The 23,504-nt window shown below is 32.4% G+C and overlaps 1 protein-coding gene across 1 annotated transcript in view; it reads right to left on the bottom strand.

The window, feature by feature from the left end:
• Positions 1-23,504, bottom strand: part of LOC106882137 (neuronal acetylcholine receptor subunit alpha-7) — a 608,484-nt gene that overhangs the window by 396,608 nt on the left and 188,372 nt on the right. Inside the window, exon 3 of the mRNA XM_052970401.2 lies at positions 2,144-2,237. The gene's annotated coding sequence lies outside the window, so the exon portion shown is untranslated. The remainder of the gene's footprint in view (positions 1-2,143; positions 2,238-23,504) is intronic.

The raw sequence follows: 23,504 nt of genomic DNA, 5'->3' as shown, positions 1-23,504 counted from the left end.
CTGCTAGCTGTGATGAAGTGAGCATTACTAATGAGTATTAATTTCCTATTCGAAAGTATAAGATATTTGCGCAAGGTGCCACGCAGTGAGACGGACTGAATGATGAGGTTGAGAAGCAAACTTCTAACCACACATACACACACATGATGGGGTTTCACACAGTTTCCGCCTACCAAATTCGCTGACACGGCATTTGGCCTGGCCAAGTGCCGTGCAATGGAACTAAGCCCCCAAACAGGATTTTACGAAACGAATTTCTTTGCCAGACAACCTTGCCTGCACCATCCCTACATAACTTATATTGATATGTCTGCGAATATAATTCTATCATATTTCTCCCCTATCCTACATAATGTAATTGACTGGGTTTTTTTTGCCTAACTTATATCTATCCTATTATTAATGTTAAATGGAGCTGGGTAGCTAACTGAGTTTAAAAAACAATGTCGGAAAGAAATATTTCCATAAAAAGAAAACAAAACGAAACAATTGTATATTTTCTTAGTAATCATTGATAAAAAGAAGAAAAAACTTTCGAACTTCATCGATGAATAACTTTGTGAGATACATTAGCCTTGCACAAGTAAACAATCAATCAATTTCCAAAGTTGGTGGCGCCTAATTTGTCATTTCTTGTTTAAACTTTAGGTCAAATCCAGTTGAGTAGTCAACGGCTTAATGCATTACTTACCGACTTATTTTTTTTAGCGGTGTAGGACTAAATTAACTACTCTGTCCATTAGACCAATGATTCTCAAACGGGGTCCACATGACCTTTGGAGGTCCGTATAAGATTTTGCTGTTAATTTTTATGTGTAATAATTTGGTCAATAATTTCTGCAATACACAAAATGTTTACACATTTTTCTTTATACAGTTCCCTAATCATATTTGTCTTTTGTCTTTTACTTGTTTCAGTCAAACATTGCGGTCATGCTGGGGCACCGCCTCGAATATTTTATTCCAATAAATCGTCCCCAGTACATCCTTTTTAAGTCTTGTTCTTTTTCGATCGGTGTCTTTGAATGAATTGCCAAGTTAGGGAAACAAACAAAAAAAAATCACAAACACACACACGCACGCATATACGATGGGCTTCTTTCAGTTTTCCACCTAGCAAATCCACTCACATAGCTTCAGTCGGCTCGAGGCTATAGTGGAAGGTATTTCCCCGAGGTGTCATGCAATGGGACTGAAAGTGGAGCCATATGGTTGGGAAGAAAGCTTCTTTGCTACACAGCCGCTCCTGCGCCCATAATTATGAAAATATAATAGAATTTTTTTAAAACATCGAATAGGTATGAGGGTCCAGTACAGTAAAATAAGAATGAATGAGGCTTATAGGCCAAAAAGCCTTTTGAGAAATCCAACACAGTCCTTTTCCGGGAAAAAGTTGACAGAATAGCAAGTAAAAACAGACAGCAGCATCTATGTTAGCTGAATATCATCATAGTACTGACAAGATTTTCTCTTGGAGTTTTGTTAATGGCATTCTTGATTATATTATAAACTCATAATCTTACCTCAAATACATACATATATACATACGTATATATATATATATATATATATATATATATATATATATATATATATATATATATATATATATATATGTATATATATATATATATATATATATATATATATATATATATATATATATATATATATATATATATACACACTCACAAACACCTACACATACACACACATATAAAAACTAAATTTTGATCCGTATTCTTCTTAGAATATATCATTATTAACTAACGGTTATATCTTGCTCATCTTGTAGCTAACGGACGCATGTATTGTTCTAGCAAAGACAATGTGAGACTCCAAGTAAAAAAAAAAAACCTCTTACAATTGAAGATTAAACCGATCGAAATGCAGATGTAACTACTGAAAATTTACATTAAAAAAGTGGGCTGGATAACCAAGACAGTTATAATCTCATAAATATCAAAATATAAGTATCAAAATATCAACAATGTGTTTATATTTTGAAGCCTTCATAAAGAAAAAAAACTGTTTACATTCAAGCTTTTTTTTTTTGTATATTAGTTTTTGCAACACAGATGCATTAGTTTCTGCAACATAGAGAAGATGGTTGCTATAAAATTAATAATTGTAACCGACTTACCTTAAAGAAAATATGGCAGATTATGACACAACATCTGTTTAATTTGTACAATCCCGAATATCAGACCGACTGCAACCTAATCGTGTTGTTTCTCCTACAAAGAAATCCAGAAATAAAGATGTTGAAATAAACCACAAGTTTTATCGGAGTGATAAAATGTCAGGAAATGTTATATTATTGCTTAATTGATTCAATACTTAGCTTAACACTTATAACAACAGAAGAAAAGAAGCTTGCCAACACGATCTTGAATACGTTTAGACAAATACACATACGTATATATATGTATTTATTCATTTGTCAATATATGTGTTTATTACTGCGTGTGTGTGTATGTGTGTGTGTGCATGTAAGTATATATATATACTCATGCACAGATAAATACCTACCAATCATATAAATAGACATACGTATATATGTGAGTACATGCGAATATATACATATGTATATGCATATGTATAGTGCCTGTGTATTTTTGTATATATGTATGTATGTATGTATGTATGTATGTATGTGTGTCTGTACTGACAAATTGACCGAGTTCTCCTGCAGTATTTGGTCCACATCTTTGCTTTGTGAGTTCAAATTTCTCCACCTAATCCTGGCTCTTTTCAGTTGGAAACGGGTTCCTCCGAACCCAGTCAATCTTGATGGGCCTCCAAATATTGCAAGGAATAACGTTTCTATAAAACATGTGGTCCCTGCACAATGTAAAATCATATATATATATATATATATATATATATATATATATATATATATATATATATATATATATATACACACGACGGATGTATAAAATTTCTCGAGCCTCAAAAGAACAAAACATGGTGCAAGACTTCTGAGGAAGGTACACGACTTCAAGGCTCAAATCCTTTAAGGCTCAAAACCTTTCATACACCCCTCGTGTATCTATCCATCTATCTATATATATATATGTATGTGTGTGTGTGTTTGTTTTGTGTGTGTATATGTGTGTACATGTACTCAACATGTTTATATATGTAGAAATAAATATATATATATATATATATATATATATATATATATATATATATATATATATATATATATATATATATATATATATATATATATATATATAGATAGATAGATAGATAAATAGATAGTTGTTTGTTTATACAGGCACATACAATATGTATTCGTATAAACACACAGACGCAGGCATACGTGTCCGTGTGTATAATATTACGTATATACGATATTACTTGTGTGTTTACGCTTACTATAAATGTTTTTGTATATGTATATTCGTTACAGAATAACATTTCGATCCAATGTTGCTCAATTCAAGAGAGCAATATAACTGGCGTCTATCCTAAAGATCTGAAGTTTGTTGATTGGAATATTATGCAAGTTCAGATGACGGATGTAAATTCAATGACCTAAGGTGGCATGAAACAATTTCTATATTGTGCTATGAACTGGACAATGTTTTGTGAGAAGCAAGACTTTTCGCTAATAGATTTCCACAGATTTCCTATTGTACTTGGTGTTAACAGTTTGTTCATTTCTATCAGAATTTTTTATTTTAATATTATGTGATATATTACAAATGCATTGAAGTAAGAAAGTAATGTCTGTCATTAGAGAATAGATTACCATAAAATAACAATATTTAATATTTATTTATGTCCTAGTGTGAATGAGTGTCTATCGCTCAAGTTACTAAGTGCTTTAACATTGTTAATAAAGCCATATTTCTACTTGACTTAAGCTGGGATTTCTTTTCAGGAACAAAGTGCAATTTTCTTTTATCGTTTGCTTGTTTCGGTCATTAGACTACGGACATGCTGGGGCACCGCCTTTAACGAATTTTTATGAAATAAACCGACATCAACACCTATGTTATTTAAAACCAAGTACTTATTCTATCGGTTCTTTTGCCGAACCGCTATATTGCGGGGACGTAATCACACCAGTACTCGTTGCGATGTAGTGGTGAGGAACAAACGTAATCACAAATACACATATTCAGCCGCACTCATACACACATGTATGTGATCTAATACAAAATGGGTCAATAAATGCATGATCAGTGAGATACCTAACTGAACGGAGTCTTAGATAAATGGTGAATACACTTTACCATGCAAGATATAATTTTATGTCTGCTGGTTTCGATTCTGAGGCACGATAGGTGAGATATTCTCGAAATTTAAATATCACTGAAATATATCTCTAACGATTGCGTATGGCGAGCAAGGCCCACCAACATATAAGGTGTCGGTTGGTTATTTATAATCGTTTTGTGGTTTCTGTCCCGAGATAATTAACATTTAACTACATTACTAATATCTTATGAAAAGACATGAACGTACCCCTCTTAGAAAAGTTTCTTATTATAAACGTATTTTGTACTTATAGCATCTGAAAATGTATAGCGTCTGTGTGGTGGTCATGTTTTTACTTGTATAGCCATCAAAAGCTCAACAGATCTGTTTGTTTAAGATATAACTTTTAATCTCTATGTGTTTAGCAATATCTTACAATTTCTTTCCTAAAAATATGTATTTTGTACTGAAATTAGATTGAACTTCTCGCCTCTAGGGACGGTAGTCACAGTAGTAGCTATTTTTCATCTGGCTATATCGTAAATAGAGAGTAATTCGCCTTATTGCATAACAATGTATTGTACTTATCATTTATATAAACACTAACCAAACACGTCAATCGTAATGGATACAAATCGACTGAATGCCGGTCGAGAATCGACAAAACAGGTGGTTTATCATTTAATCTAGCGTCCTGATTTAAATTAGAAGGCTAGAAATAAAGCAATATAATTAACGTTAATTGTTGAGTAAACTGATCTGCAAGCAGTTCATATTTATTGGGAATGTATGTCACTTTTGCATTATTTTGTACAGAGTAATATATAGTGTAGCTTAGTGCATAGCGTAATCGCATCACGATCGTATGGTCCTGAGTTCAATTCCCGATGGCACGTTGTGTCATTCAGGAAGACAAATTATTTCACGGTGATCCAGCCCACTAAGATGGCAAAAATGAGTTGTACCTGTAATGCCCATCCTTGCCACATTCGATGTCACGCTGAATCTCCCTGCGTATTACGTTAAGGGTACGCGTGTCTGTGGAGTACATTAATTTCACGCGCAGGCTGTTGCGTTGATTGGATTAACGAGAACCCTCTCATCACCGTAACCGACGGAATGCCACATATAACTTTGGAGAAGGCTGTGGCAGTTCCATCAATCTGGCCTTGTTCGTATGATCTACACTGATGTACGTAATTATCCTCATTTATACATACAATTTTTTTCCTGACAGCAGCCATTTTCATCTCTCATAAAAGAGTAAAATGCGTTTCAAGTAATACTTTTTGAAAGAACGCAGAAGGATATATATATATATGTTTCCAAATTAGTTTCAGAAATTGCGGTGTATTTTATGATGTCTAAGGATATCTGCTTCTAGTTTTCGTTCGATACCGACGGTAATTATGAGAACAACAATAAAAAACAAACAAACATCAAGGATAATAAGAAATCCAAATGACAAAAGGAAGATTGTTATCAATATATAATGTTTTCTTCGTTGGCGCCACCTCGTGGGAAACAGGTGATGAAGATAAATATGGAATTTTGAGGAAAAGAATTGAGGAGAAGAAGAAGAACATCAAAAACAACAAGAGCAATATTGAAAAAAATCAAGTACGAAGACAACAAGTGATATAATGGATGAAAATGAAAGATAAAAACAAAAACATCATCGTGGGGTATTAAAGGCAAGATAAACATTAAAGATTATTATGAAGAGAGTGACGATAATGATGCAGTAACTAAGTAAAACAATTTAAAAAGATATAAAAAAAAAGGTACGAGAAAGAAAATTTTGGTTGGAAAGTGCTGCGAGAATAATGGAAAAAGAAAGGCAATCGAAATAGAGTTAAGTAGGTATAAGAAAGATTCCAATGGATTCCGTGCGTGTTGTGGGGATTTAAAAAGATGTTGAGGGGCATAGTAATCAAATAGCAATTAAAGAGATTAATGGAGAGACATGATGGAAACAATTTACTGGGATGTGATTAGTTTTTACCGAGAATAATATCTGATGCAGAACTACGGATCCAGTTTATCAAATTTGGAGTAAAACTGGCGACAGACTCTAGACAATTATCTCTGTTAAATCTCTTACTGATGTTAATCTTCTATAGTAGACATCAAATAAATGTCTTGTATTGTTTCAGGAACCGAACATGAAAATGATTTAATCCGAATAGAGAAATCTGAGCAATGATAAGTGAGATAAATAAACTTAAGACATCGTATGGGAAACCATAACTAATTCTTCTATGAATATTCTTGTTTAAATTTCTGAATATACACAATTATCAGAAGAAAAATGACTAAGTGATAAAATTGTGTCTATTTAACTAATTGGTATTGAGTTCACGTCGTTACTAAACAGGGTACTGAATGTTAGGTAACTAAGTTTGCGCATTTTAATAATGTACAGCAAATATTTTGAGAATATTTAGAGAGTATTATTTAAATTATTTTCCGTGTTTCAGTTTTCACGAAGCCTAGAAGTTAAGCGTTGATATTCAAAGCCCGTTGGCTATTGTATGAGATATTCAAATGTAGCCTTTCAAGAAGTGACACTTTGCTGGCCTGAACTTTAAAAGACATACTGATAGAACAAAGCTATGCTACTCGTTTAATTAGAATCATATGTAGCACATCTGCTATTGTTCTCGACGAGGTGGAAAGTAGAGGAACAAGCTCGAAATGGAGGATTTTGAGTGTAGATTGTCACAGAGAAGACTCATAAAAGATGCCTAAGTGCTGCGAGCAAAATGGTGAATGTAGGAGAAACAAATGTTTACTGAACAAAATAGTGTGCCTATACAACTTTTATTACATTGTCTTGACATGTGTATAATTTCGTTGTCATTGCAGAGGTGGACAATGCGAAACAGCCCTCATATTTATTGCTGTTTATGACTGTTCGCAATTGTGTGCAATTCAAAGATCATTGTTAAATATCTCTGAGGTTTCCATGTTAAGAGGATCTTCTTTGTGCCAAATGTTGAAGTATGTTCATTCACCTCCTAGGTAAGTTCCTTATATTTCTCTTTGCTATATTGTGAAAGAAGACTTTACGGTTGAAATATGTTTGCATGAATTTATATTCCAGGCGAGCGATACAGTGTTTGCACATAGTGTTTGGTCTACTAGAGATGACACATAAGTCATAGATAATACCATCAGCGTTGAATGCCTATTTCAGAGAACATTGGTTTGTGTTGCAACAACACAGGGCTTGTGGCTTTTTTTTTCTAATTTCAATTGTTAATTGTCTATAACTGTAATTAATATGAAATTTGAATATTTCTTAAACTTCATCAAATGTAACTTTTCAAGAGAATAGAAGTTCGAATCAGATAATGTTAAGTCTGTTTTTGTTAATGGGTGGCAGAGAATGGGGGAAAAATTAATTTTATCTTTGCATTGATTAGCTTCTCTTAATTTGCTCCGGTACGTCGAAGTTATCTTTTATTTTTTAATATTTTATTTGTTTTCGTCTGTGGATTTCCGCCATGACGGGGAAACTGCCTTAAAGAGTTTTAGTCGAACCATTCCACCCCAGTACTTGTGGTAGGTATTCTGTCGGTTTCGTTTGTCGAACTACTAACTAACAGAGATGCAAATAAACCAACACCGGTTGTAAAGCGAAGGTGAGGGAATAGCATAAATACACACGCAGATACACTTACACACATACACACACACATACACACATAAGCTATGTGTGAGTGAAAACACATGGCTAAGTGGTTAGAGCTTCCATCCTGATCTATCGCAATACCCTTAAAGCCAGGAACTTCTCAGTACCCCTTCTTATATGCCTCTATATACGCGAAAGTATGTGTAGAAATCCATTTTGGAAATGAAAAATAAACAAGCAAAAGAGTTCATCAAATAAATGCAAACCACAACTACGAAAACAATATGCAGTTGATGTGTAGTATAGTTGTGACTTAGCAAAACTAGTAATCTCATTTTATCGAACATTACGGAACCAACACGTTGACAGCAATATCCTCTCGCGTATTTCTTTTGCATTGCAGAAAGAGCATCATTCAGGGCTCCTATAGACAAAGTGTTATCTCAACTGATCTGGTAAATCTCTCTCTTAAAACAATAGTCGGAAATATCTTTATGCTGTATATCTTAGTAATTAGCGGCGACGTACATAATAATTCTGTTATCAATAACTGATTACTGTGTCAACATATGGCTTCTGATATTTCATATGCTTTCTGTCATTTTTTTAAAAATTCATGTGTGTTTGTGCATATATATGTGCATCTATGTATGTGTTTCCGTATGTGTGAGTGTAAATGTATGCATACAAATATCTATCTATCTGTGTGTATACATGTATACATTTATATATATATATATATATATATATATATATATATATATATATATATATATATATATATATATATATATATATATATATATATATATATATATATATATATATATGTATATATATATATATATATATATATATATGCATGTATGTATATATATGAGAGGGAGAGAGAGAAAAGAGAAATATATTTACATATATATACATATATATATATATATATATATATATATATATATATATATATATATATATATATAGAGAGAGAGAGAGAGAGAGAGAGAGAGAGAATATATGTATGTATGTGTGTGTGTTTGCGTTTGTATATTATATATATGTTTGTGTGTGCGTATTTGCATATTGATATCAAATTCATTTGTAGATACCACCGTCCACTGTTCAAAAAGAATTGTTTGTTTATTCATTTATAACACATCGGGGTTTCCTCAACTTACATTTGTACATAAAACCCTACAACATACTCAATAATATTAAATCTATAACAAAAATAACGCTTGTAGCAAAAGCGTATATTCTTTTATTTCTCTCAAAAATGTACAAGATCATAAGATTTCTTGCCATTTTCACATTTGTTTTATTATCTTTACTTTACTATGTTGGAATTTAAAAAAAAAATTAGGGATATTATAATAAATATAAAACGTATATATAGGCGCAGAAGTGGCTGTGTGGTAAGAAGCTTACTTACCATCCACATGGTTCCGAGTTCAGTCCCACTGCGTGGCACCTTCGGCAAATAGCTTCAACTATAGCCTCGGGCCAACCAAAGCCTTGTGAGTGGATTTGGCTGATGGTAACTGAAAGAAGCTTGTCGTGTACATATATGTATATATATTTATGTTTGTATATCTTTGTGTTTGTTCCTTCACCATCGCTTGACAATCGATGTCGGTGTGTTTATGTCCCAGTCACTTAGTGGCTGGGCAAAAAAACGATAGAATACGCACTAGGCTTACAACGAATAAGTCCTGGGGTTGATTTCTTCGACTAAAAGCGGTGCTCCAGCATGGTCGCAGTCAACTGACTGAAACGTGTAGAGGAGGCAAAAGAGGAACATATTCATTCTTACATTAAAAGATGTATGTATATATAAGTAAAAGACATGTTACGTGCTGCACAAGTGCAACACGAATTTCTGTCAGTGAACAGGTCGCGGTTTCAGAGAGACGAAAATATTTTGACAAATTAAATTTAAATGTTGAAGTGAATCTAACGGCTTTTTGTGTGTTCTTAAATGGCTTACAAACATCTTCCACGCTGCAATTGCTTTTCTTTCAGCACACGATTTCAGATCAAGCCACTTGCTCTGCAAGTATATCTCTGTGATTTAATTTTCATTTGCATCAGAATTTTCGTTGCTGGGCTAGCACCACAGACAAACTATATCCAGGACAGACACCAGCTGACAGAGTATTTAATATGAAACTTCGGGATCTCTTGCATGATATTTTGGAGAAGAATGTTTTGAGAGATATTGTAGGGAACATGTGGACTATAGAGTTTGAAAAACGTGGACTACCCCATTGTCATATGTTGTTCATATTAAGACAAGATCCAAAACATTATGATATACTTGTTTATACAGAACTTCAAAATCCACAAAAAGAACCAATTCAACATGTCACCAAAAGCATGCTACATGGTCCATGTGGAAGAGAGAAACCCAACGCAACATGTATGGTCGATGAGAAATGTATAAAACATTTCCCTACAGACTTTCAGGAAAATACATTACACAGTTATAATGGCAATCCATAGTTACATGTAGTTGGCTATAGTTACAAAGAGGCTGCAATGCAACTGGGTTTAGCACATGATGACCGTGAATACTATCGGACTATTGAGTTTGCAAATATTTCGGCTACTCCATATCAGATGCGAAGACTTTTATGCTCCATTCTTAATTGCTGCAGCATTCTTTATGTATACTTATGTATATATATATATATATATATATATATATATATATATATTACACAAATATACGATAAAATGTCATATACCCTATATTAAAGATAGCGTGTTCGCACTAGTATATATATATATATATATATATATATATATATATATATATATATATATATATACTGTTGCGAATACACACACACACACACACACACACATATATATATATATGATTATATATGAAACTTGATGAAAAATATAGGCCACTAGAATACTTCCCTTCCATTACTATCCTCTGAGTTACACTTTGCATTGTTTTTTCTATTGTTTAAGTTCCCATAGAATTTCTAATCCTCTTTACACATAAGCAAATTTTACACCATTAGCTATTAGACGAAGTACACCCATTGTTTCAGTGATAAAATGGTTGATATGAAAATTGGCCGCTATTGATAAGGGAAATATTTGATATTGATGATTGTATTTCGGCGAAAATTTGGCTATTAGTACTATCAGCACAGATAAATGTACTTAGCGTGTCGTTAATCAAACAAAATTCGAACCAAAATAATAACGATCTAAAATGAAACTAAAATTGATATCACTACTTTCGAAGTGTAATGGAATATATATTGAAGAAATAACGAATCTTTGTTTATTTTATTACAAGTATGTTCCATGAATTTTATCACTTTTCACTATTTTCTACCATCTAAAAGAAATCATTTCGTTTTCCCTTTGAAAGAATTCGTATTGTGCGTTGAAACACAATCATAAATTACAGGACAGGATGTATTCGATGGAATAGACTTACTTTCTGTACTTGGTACTTATTTAATCTATTAAGGGAGCGAACTAAGCACTTAAGTTTAACGCTTTGCTCATGTGGCGTTATATTGTATAAGATTGCGGAACCATTTGGTTGGGAAGTAACCTTGTTGCTGTACCCGCGCTTTTATGTTCAAATTCTTGTTCTAGATATTAAAAAGTAAACGCATTTTTCGCCATATTGATTTTAAAGTCTAGTATCATGAGTGAGTCATCTATTAATGAATGGGTGTTAACCTAATTGTTCTTCATATGAAATCTGCGTTATACTATCATAAAAACAAAGTTTATTGTTTTAGTTAAATTATTTATAACGTTTAGTAATATAAGACTACAGACTTGAAATATTTCGGTTACATATTCATAAGTTGGATATCTGTATACACCCATCAAAATCTTTCTCTAGTTATGTACCCCAAGTTTTCAACGGATTACGGATTATAAGCTTAAATCCTAGTAAATGCGGCCTTTATTGAATGAAGTAAAAAACTACAATTTTTTATACGTCGCAGGCTTAAATGTATATACGAAGTCCTATCAAAATCTTGTTTAGAAAGAATATTTATGTTTTATCCTTTATCTTTAGATATTGTCAGTGATAGCACCACGCCCATACTGGAGTAACATATTGAAGGGTTTACTTGAACATAACGATCGCAGTACTTATTTTTAAGTCAGGTATTTACCTTTTTACCTATTCACACTCATTCACAACGGTTCACTGTAAATTTGTTTATAGGGACATAAACAAACTAACATACATATTTATATATTTATAGATATATATGTTGCGATCTAATTCAGTTTTCCTCTACCAAATTTCCGTCACACGGTATTGGTCGGCCCGAAGCTATATTAGAAGCCATTTGCACAAACTACCGCGCAGTTGGATTGAACCAAAAATCATATAGCTGCAAACCGAGGTTTTCAATCATACAGCTATGACAGTTTAAGTTTTTACTAATTCTCCTCTGCGCAACATAGTCTTTGTACTGAATCCTCACTAATGTTTGTGTAAATTCTGCAGTTGGTTAACTTAGGAAGACCAGTTGCTGTAACATTTCAACAGAAACTGTAAAAGATTACAGAGGATTAAAAACTCTAGAATATTGATTTTGTAAAGTTTTTTTTTTTTCCATTTGAAGTACCGAATATCTTCATATTGATTGTTTGGGGGAAAATTCGTTAGTTATAAATCGAAAGAAATATTTGTCTGGTTTCATTTACAGATATTTCTAAATAGCAAACTAATAATAATAATAATGGTGATGATGATGATGACAATGATGATGATGAAGATAATAATAATGAATTAGAAGAAGAAGAAGAAGAAGAAGAAGAAGAAGAAGAAGAAGAAGAAGAAGAAGAAGAAGAAGAAGAAGAAGAAGAAGAAGAAGAAGAAGAAGAAGAAGAAGAAGAAGAAGAAGAAGAAGAAGAAGAAGAAGAAGAAGAAGACAAATCTCAAATATACGATAGATAACAAAAGAATTTATTTTGTTCGAAACTTCTTAGAAATACATAAAAGATTTTACGGATCGATTTCTTGAAACCCTTCATGTTTCATCTGATGACAGACGAAAACTAATCAACAATGGAACAACAACAGCAACTACAACAACGACAACATCACAACGACAGTAGCAACATGGACATATATCAGAATAATCGGAACCCACTAAATCTTAACGTTCATATTAAATATTAAGCGACTACTTATGACGATTCGTTTATAGACTAAGTTTGACAAGTTTTATTTAATAAAGTACTACAATTTCATAATTCATATCTGTAAATTGAATTGCACAAAAAAATAAATCAGTGTACCATTGTGAATGAAAAATATACTTGTCATTAATATATTTTTTTTAAAATTTCAGTCTATATTTAAATGAAAATCGTGATAGTACTTATTAAATATTGCATATAGGATGAACAGTTTAATAATTCAATGTATTTCTATAAAGATATATTTTCCGAATAATTTTGGATTATTTTTTTAAAATCATTGTTTTAAATCGCAAGTCTAGCATTTGATTCATTCCAGAAATGCCGTCTAACCTTTCGTGTTATAAATAAATGTAACTAAAATATGATCTACGTATCTAAGCGACAATTATCTAAGCAACATTTCAATAAGATGTTCAAAAATATTCCTAATATGAAATAAAATAGTGAGCTCTATAACCTTGGGAAACAAAATGATGCGGTATTACGTTTATGAATGCTAAACTTTAAAATAAGTATAATTTGGCAAAAATGATAAATAAGTCAAAATGTGAATAGTCCACGATATAAACTATATTTAATTCGTATACAAAATTGAAGAAATGATATTATATTTAAGATAAAGATGGCGACCAATTGCAAGAGAGGTATACTTGAATATCTACTACTTCGTCTAAGGTGTTAGTCACGTTGCGGCAGACATTTTGTTTTGATTAAGAAACCACCGACATTCATGCCGAATGATCACAATGAATATCAATGGTTCCTCTTTCACCTATACACGGAGCACTACGGCAGTTGAAAGCTATGCAAGTAAGTTTGGTGCAAGCGCACTTGGATTTATTAGTGGCGTAAACTAATGGCGGGGGGAAGAATATGAATATGAATAAGAAGCTTCACTAGATTAATACAGAAGTACTTTACTTCATCCATAAGGATAATGGTCAATATTAGGAAAACTCTCTTAGAAATTTTATTAATATTTTCGTGGCTTTTTAGTGCTTACTGATTTATAACCCTTTTCATCGTATTTAGAATTTACTAACATTTACAACAGAAATGATGACACTACCAAAATCCGATATGGTGACACCTCATATTCATTCTACAATCACCCAAAATGTTATCTGATCATTATCATTGGAATCTAGTTAGCTATGACGATTTATATATTTATAAATTTAAACATCAACGCCAGACTGTCTAAGGTAACTACCGAAGCCATCAAAAACTCACAATAATATAATCACGCACATAAAATATCGACACTAAAGGAGTTGAGCAACCCGAAATAAATACACATCTACATACTATGAGTCAGAGAGGACAAGCCTCAGACAATACATAAAGACGTGAACGCACACATATATATACAAACATAATGTAACATATACAGGGTTGGCCAAAAGTCACCTGACAGTAAATCGAAACCCCTCTAATTCCAAGATTAAAGCAAAAAATTATTTTATATGAGACTTCGCTAATAAATAGAGAAAAAATTTTGAAAAGAAAAGCGGTGATTTTAACTCACGGCATTCTATTATTAATCGTTCATTTATTGAAATGAATAAATAAAATTGAATATTAAGTATTTATGGAATTTTGATTTACTGTCGAGTGACTTTTGGCTAACGCTGTGTAAAAATATACAATATATAAACAAGGGTTGACTAAGGTACACCCACGTAAAACATACTTAAAATTTTATAATTTAGAAATCGCAATACAGTCTGCATTGAACCAGATATAGTAACAGGTATCAATCCATCATTCTCCAGTGAAAGAAAGAAACAAAAATATTTAATCAGTTTGACAAATTCAATAAACAAACCTTTGAAGCTTTCACTTTGCCCGAAACAAAATTCACAACATTAGCAAAACGTCACTCAACCATGAAGTAACATTTACAAACTGAGATATTCCTAAGATCGTTCCTAAATACATGTCTTTAATTTTACACCAAATTAGGATTTTTACAGCCAATAACTATAAGGATGATAAGCAACAAATATAACTTGACTCTACTAATAAAATACACGCACAAGTAAATCTTTAAAATCTTCTAACCTTGACCGGAACAATATTCGCATGAACATATTAAAAAATATATTCCTACTTTGAACATCAATGTTTTGCAATGCAATATGAACCAGGCAGCTATTTTTAATCAACGAAACATGTTCTTTTCTACTCTAGGCACAAGGCCCGAAATTTGAGAGGAGGGGGCTAGTCGATTAGATCGACCCCAGAACGCAACTAGTACTTAATTTTTCCACCCCGAAAGGATGAAAGGCAAAGTCGATCTCGGCAGAATTTGAACTCAGAACTTAAAGATAGAGGAAATACTGCCAAACATTTCGCCCGGCGTGCTAACGCTTCTGCCAACTCGCCGACTTGTCAACGAAATATGTTTAGACAAATTATATATATATATATATAGCCTTACGTTGATTAACAGAGAAATCCAATAGATGAACAATCCAATAGAAATGTCAGAAAAACATGATACAAATAATCAAGCAGGCTCCTCATCAAGAAATGCAAGAAACATTAGTACCATTTCCCAGAAATAACCACTGAATATGCACCGAAATAACAAATAATCAATAGACTCAAAAAGCAATATAAAAAAACAGACTCAGGTGAGAAATTACACTTTTGAAACTAGATGAAGAACACTGAAAAGAGAGTAGGAAAGCAGTATTTGAAGTGTAGCGTAGAGCTTTCTCCACCAGATATATCCCAAAGAATATCATTGCAGAATATCTGAGAGGGTGAGGAAGAAACTATTACTCATATTTGGCTTTTCTGTTTGACAGTTCAGTCATAGAGAAGATATATACCCATGTACAACTAGAGCGGAATTGTTACTTTCATATGCTGGAAATTATGCCAGTATTATTAAATACATCAGAAAAGTATGTTTTAGACATACTTAAGAAGATATATCAGAGAATAAAAAAGCGAGCATTTTTGGGGATATGCGAATCCATATATACTACGGTATCATAATTTATCGAAGGGTATCGTTGACAAATGAACTGGAGGAAAAGACGTGTTTTCCATCTGAAATACCATTCAGAACAGGAGATAATGTTTCTCCAAAAGGGGAAACTATCCGAATGTAAAGATCAGGGAATAGAGATGACCAGTGTGTGAGGATTGAAAACAGAAATAATAAAAATCCGTATAACAATAAGTCTGTTGGTGATGATTAAAAATCATGAAGATAAATACATAACCAACATGTGTTTTAAAATATGCAGCATGTGGGGAAAATGGCCTTGTTAGGCTCTACACACATTCCATAGAGATATGTCAACTTGAAAAGAAACACAAAGCCAATTCAAAACAATTCATATACCCAAGGCACAAAGAGATGCATGTGACTGTACAAAGAAAGCATGTAATAAGAAATACTGAAACAATATAATAATAATAATAATAATAATAGTAATAATAATGATTATGATATTATTATTATTATTATTTATTGTTGTTATAATAATAAATGTACATTATTTTATGTATTTCTGAAAAAAGCTGATAACGTTATCAATTATTTTCTTCTTCTTATTGTTTAACCTATCTTTACGCCACAGTTTTTTTAGGGGTTAATTTAGAGTTGTCACCCTTCAATTGTATTATCTATAAATATTTATAGTGGAAAGATAATGCTTATTTACTTCAGATTTCTCGCCCGCTAACTGTCCCACATAACAATGAGATCGATCGTTTGTGTATCTATGTAGAATATTCAATTGTTTCAGACGAAAAGTGTTCTATATGTTTTAGAAAAAAAAAATGCATAGTTTTTTTGTTACATAATTAATGATTTAAAAGCTATTTTGAGTCATTTAGTCCTGTGATTGTATAAGATGTCTTTATTTTCATTTTTCTTTCTTCTTCGGGTATACACAATCTGAGAAACAGTATTTATTTTCTTCTCTATACGTTTATCATTGTTTTCACGCCACTGCTTCTGGGAAGTGTTGTTTTGTTTTACATAATACACTTGCTTTCAAACTCAGAATTGATATACTGCAAAACACAACGGAGATTAGTGTACTTATAGTCATGATTCTTATTGTTATCACTGCCTCCCCATCTTCTCTTTCCTATTGTTGTTGTTTTAGCTGATGTTGACGTTGTTTCTGTTGTTCTTCTATTTCCTCTTCTCTTCTTATCATCATCATGGTCATCATCTTCACCACCATCATCATTATTAATGTCATTATTGTTTTTTTCTTTTCCACTTTCATTCTTATTGTTTCTGCCGAACGTATACCATGTCGACCAATAGATGCATGTTAAATTTTGGTGGAAGCATCGTGTTTACTGTTGTGTATTTTTGTTAAAACATTAATTAAACTGTGTGAAAAGAGTTACTGCCAAACTCTGCCCTGAAGAGCGCAATATGTCTATATTTTATTTTTGCTAGTGTCATTGTGTTTTTCCTTTTATTTCCGTTCGAATTATGGACTCAGATATGCCTACTTTCAGATTCAGCGACTAGGTTCGACAGAGTATGACTCTCACCACAACCAAATTCATTACAGAATATTTGCATGTGAACAACCACAACAAAAACAATAAGGCTAATGGTAAAAGCCACGGTTGCAGTAGTAAAGACAATATTATTAACAGCGAGAACAGCACAAGTAGTAATGGCACCAACACCAACAACAGGGACCAATAACTGATGAGTCTATTTTATAGCACTCTTGTGTATTTCCTATAGTACGGGCTTAAAATTTTGGCACAAGGCCAGCAACTTGGTGGGAGATGTAAGTCGATTACATCGACACCAGTGTGCGATTGGTGCCCATTTTATCGACTCAGAAATGATGAAAGGCAAAGTCGAACGCAGCGGCATTTGAACTCAGAACGTAAAGATGGATGAAATGAGAGTAAGCATTTGGACTGGCGTGCCAGTTCGCCTCCTTTACTTCCCATAGTATTGATATGTATTAAATATACTAGTTTATCCTTAGTTATCGACTATGACCAAGTATCTCCCGTACGAGAAGAAAGCAGGGTCACAATGTGTTCGGCTGTGGCCAATCAGTCCAACGCGTGTTCGAATGCATAAAATTCCTGTAACATGCCAATATTGTGTGATTTGGCTTCGGATTTTCTTTCAGTTTTCTTTTTTTTTATTTTGGACGTCGTGAGTAAGAGACAAGCCTTTCAGTTCGAAGATAACTCTTTGAGAGGACACCAATTTTGAACCAATATTTCAGTTACTTTTCTCTCTAGATCGCAATGAAATCTGTAACTCACATGATTAAATTCATCACACATCCTGGCCAGTGTCTTTTGTTGTTGTTGTTGTTAAATATTACAATTCATTTATATGAAGGCAGCAATTGGTTATTTCATAACAATTTAATGATATACACTTGATGTCTATGATTATATAATAACTAAATTATCAGAAATAATAACTGAAAGATAAACACCACACTAGTCAACGTTGAAAACATGATAGTACCATATATTTGAATGCACGGAACAAAGGGAATATTTCAATAAGTATAATTTACCTAATGTGCTGTTAATAGGACAAATTGAATATTCTTCATATAATGGAAAAATAGTGACGTTAATTTAACAAAACCTAATTATCAATGAATAAAATATCAAACTTGAAAACGATACAATACATGATATCAACTAGAAGAGGAACATTCAACTATGCAAATAAATGAAAACATGGTTAACCAGTTAATCTAAAATTCTTTGCCGTTATATATCTGTCAAATAAATAGTAAGCAAAATTTTACATTTAAATTCGCTCGAATATTTTAAAAGTATTAACTGTAAAAATATCGTGGTCTAAAGAGAAATTTACAAAAAAAGCATACGCTATATATATATATATATATATATATATATATATATATAGAGAGAGAGAGAGAGAGAGAGATAGATAGATTGTAGTAAAGATTGTTTGCCATCATAACATGGCAGTCCTGGTTTAGGCCTAATGTTGCTGTAATTTAACCCCAGGAGACATCATCTCCAGCTGGCTATACGACACGATCTGTGTCATATATATATATATATATATATATATATATATATATGACACTACCCCCTATTCACTCGGCATCACTTCCAGGACGTGAATGCTGAACGAGTGAGAGAATTGCGGCTGAGTAGACTGCAGCTGTATGCCATATAGTATCTTCATCATTGATGTAGCTTGCACTTCCGTCCACGATTTGAACCCACGGTCATTCTGACTGAAAGTCAATAACCTTAACTCTAACCATAAACACACGCGATAGTATTAAATATACATATATGCATACATACAAGACTTGGAAGAGAATATGAACACACGCAAACATTGTTCGTTATGCGAAGGCGTTTAAGAATAATTGATGTCACTACACTTTATATTTTCTCTATTTCTAAGCAGTAATTATACATTATATGGTAATTTAAGCTCTCCAAGAAAATCATTGTGTATATGAATAAAATAATAAAATAAAATAACTAAATATAATGGGAATATATATATATATATATATATATATATAAATCATTATGAAAACTATCCTGTTTTATCATTTACTCTTTTAAAATAGCTCAAGGAATATGAATTCAAGTGATTGTATGCACGAGAATAGCAACGGATAAGAATGAAGTGTCTTAGAAGAATTTTGATTGCAAGCTATGCCAAAAACCATCGTTTCTTTTCTATTCACTTAATTTTTACCTCAGAAAGAAATCCTCTAAAATGAAAAGACATTATTAGAGTAAGACCGATCCCATGTTTAAAATACGAGTCGATATGAATGTAATCGATGAATTACGCTGGAAAAATCTTTATTTGGAGATGACATACAGAAAAGATCCTAAATGTTTGCTATTGAAAGATATACAAAAATACAGGATTGGGATTAATATGACACAAAGAAAAATAATTGAAGAGCTTAGATTGGAAATGACAATGGCATTAGTTGAACACAAAAACCGCATTGATAATTGATAATGAGTATATATTTAAATATTCATCCAATTAAAGGAATGTCTTTGAAATATTTGCGCTGATCTAACTTGAATGCCTCGCTGATGGACTATTGTTCCAAGTTATTAATAATTTAAACCTCGTCAACATATACTGAAAGAAATTCGTCGAAGTTTCCTCAGATGGGATCAGAGGTTAGTAGAAAATTACAAAGGATGCAAGAATGAGTTAACAAGATAAAACGGATTGCAGCGAAATAATGACTTTCAAGAATTATGAATTGAAATACTTATTTCGTCTAACTATATGCCACTATCATCTCTAGCTCTCATTCTCTACAACTCCACTCTCTTTTCTCTCTTGTTCTTACCGTCTGCCTATCTCTCTCAATCCTAGTTTCTCAACTTATTTTTTCCATTCATCAACCTACATTATTTAATCTTTCTTTCGATTGGAATTTACGAACACTTTTCTGTTTATTCTTTTTATACATTCTCTATAAATATATAAATTTACACATATAGAAGCACACACGTTTGTTAACGATTTTGATAGTCGACCTCATATTTACAACAAAGCGACACTAAGCTGATGAGAAACCAATTATAAATATACACATCAATGGTATTACTAACTCACATAAAGTGCACCTCTACAATTCACACATCACCTTCAGGTTAAACTCATCTATCTATCTATCTATCTATCTATCTATCTATCTATCTATCTATCTTGCTTGCTTGCTGTCTGCCTCTCTGTCTCTATGTCTGTCTATCCACCTACCTACCAATCCATCTTTCGACGAGCCTTTGCGTTTGTTTACTCATTTATCTACCTATCTACTGCTGTATCTACTTCCAAATCCAAAAACGTTTTATATTTCCTTAATGTCTTACATCCATGTAGCATTAAAACTAACGCGAAAATTAAACCGTATCATTCTTCATAGTACTCTATTTTTTAGTCTTTATTTCATGCGTTGTTTCACCCTCATGTTTGACTTACCTAACTCCTCCTACTAAAGGCCTTACCTTGTTATAGGGTAATCGCATATAAGGTTTGAACGGTTGTGTGGTAAGAAGTTTGCTTCCTAACCCAAACACATGGTTCTGGATTCAGTCCGACTGCTTGGCACCTTGGGCAAGTGTTTTCTTCTATGGCCTCGGGCCGATCAAACCCTTGTGAGGGGATTTGATAAACAGAAACTGAAAGAAGCCCGTCGTATATATATATATATATATATATATATATATATATATATATATATATATATATTTATGTTTGTATGTCTGTATTTGTCCCCACCGCAGTCACTTGACCACCGATGCTGGTGTGTTTATATCTTCGTAACTTAGTGGTTCGGCAAAAAAAAGATAGAATAAGTACTAGGCTTAGTAAGAATAAGTTCTGGGGTCGATTTCTTCGACTGAAACCCTTAAAGGCGGTGCTCCAGTATAATCGCAATCAATCGACTGAAACACGTAAAAGAATAAAAGAACAATAGCAAAATACTCACTGCATACAACCCACGTGACTCAGACAATAGACGGAAACAAGAGTTCATCGTTAAACAATCTTAAAAACTGCGATGAGTATTGTATGTGTTATGTTATTTCTACAATTCCTTTCGGTCTCGTGCAAAACGTACCAACGTAGAATGAGCATCATGTTAATCATGGCGAGAAATATTTCTTATATTATACCCGTTCAAATTTAAGACTCTTTTGGAATAGTTTTCTTTGTAAACATGTACATTGAACTGAATGCGTCTCCCACAATTCCATAATGCAGTAGAAATCCTCTTTTCTAATGCTTGTGAATTTTCTAAATTTACATATATCGTTTTGAAGCAGAACCCTTTCACCTTCAGTTCCACCTTGGAAAATACAGTGAAGTGAAATAGGTGTGTCTAATGCGACTATGGTTACTGTAGAGGGAGCCAACTATGCATACTGAGCTTTTTTCTCTGTGCGTATTTCCAGGTAAATTCTATAACTGATTTCAATGATTTGAGACAAGATGAATTTTTCGGCAATGAGTCTCAAGGGTGGGTTCAAAATCACCCTTATTTTGCAGGTCATTGATCGCCTCGAACATTCATAGACACGAACTGACACAAAACTTGTCTTGAGATGTGAGATCCACTAAAAAATTAATTTGGTGAGTTTCGACCTTAAGTAGGTTCACCAAGAACCTAGATAGCAGTTCAAGTTTCATTTGTTGACCTACACGCAGGCATATTTCAAGTAATTTAAATTTATCAATCTTGTAAATATCGCAATATTTCTCTAGCAACGTTTTATAACATTTCTATATTTACGAGATGACAAATTATGTACATTATTTATATTTGACGGATATTTGTCCTCATCTCGTTTGTTGTTAACACAACAAACAAAATGAGGACAAATATCCGTCAAATGTAAATAATGTTTTATAACATGTCGTGATAATTAAACAAAAGCAGATTACACGAAGCCTACTTTTACACTAGATCAGCAGGCTGGAGACTAATAACCGTCTGCAGCACATACATTTCTTTTCATAAGTATAATCCTAGCAACGTGCAGCCCGGAAATATTCTGATAGAAGTTTAAGTACGTATATAATGATTGAGCGAGTGCACGTGGCATTAATTGTAATGTGCATCTATAGGTTTACACAGAATGTTTGGGAATGTGTCGCTTAGATGCTTTTCTTCCATTATAACCCAAAGCTTAAATTTAATGTGAAGCGTCGCATGCACTTAGGCTTTTCATGTTCATAATTCAACTTGTTTGATTGAGTTACAAAACAAATGGTCTTAAAACCGGTATTTTGCTTCAGTGTAGATATAGTTACCTAATAGAATTTAAGATTTTAATTCAAAGCCTTTGTATTTTGAACATGGCCATCGAAATTTCAAATATTGAATAATCTGTTCAAATCCTCAAATAAGATTTTATCAAATTACACTACGACGTTTATATTTTTTCAGAAGGTATTTAGTAATATAAATTAATATTGAGTATTAGAGGCTTAAAATAAAATTGAATGCATAAAGCAAAGTTAAATTTAAAATTAGATTTAAGGATATCGTTAGGATATATTTAATATTATGCTAAGAACTGGGTGTATGATTTTTGTTTTCTTTGTTGCTTTCCATTGCAGAATTTCAAATTAGATTAATACGTGCTTCTTAGTAAGCCGAAGAATATTATATTCGATAGCGCTTTCGATTTGTTAAATTCATTTATAAATCATGTAGTTAAGGAATCCTCACATTATATTTATATGATTGCATTTGATGTTATAAACATATATTACACGTAAATTTGAGATCTAGGGGCTTTTAAACAGCCATCAAGTTAAAACTAAATACATGAATATTAAAATAATAAAATGATATATCGCATTAACTATTGAGGAAATATAATAAAATAATGCTAAAAATAGGGTAAGAATTAGAAATTAAAAATATCATAGGCTTATATA

The sequence above is a fragment of the Octopus bimaculoides genome, chromosome 9 (assembly GCF_046866305.1).
Source record: "Octopus bimaculoides isolate indiv1 chromosome 9, ASM4686630v1, whole genome shotgun sequence".
Taxonomy (NCBI): domain Eukaryota; kingdom Metazoa; phylum Mollusca; class Cephalopoda; order Octopoda; family Octopodidae; genus Octopus; species Octopus bimaculoides.
This window is presented reverse-complemented; position numbering and strand designations above follow the sequence as displayed.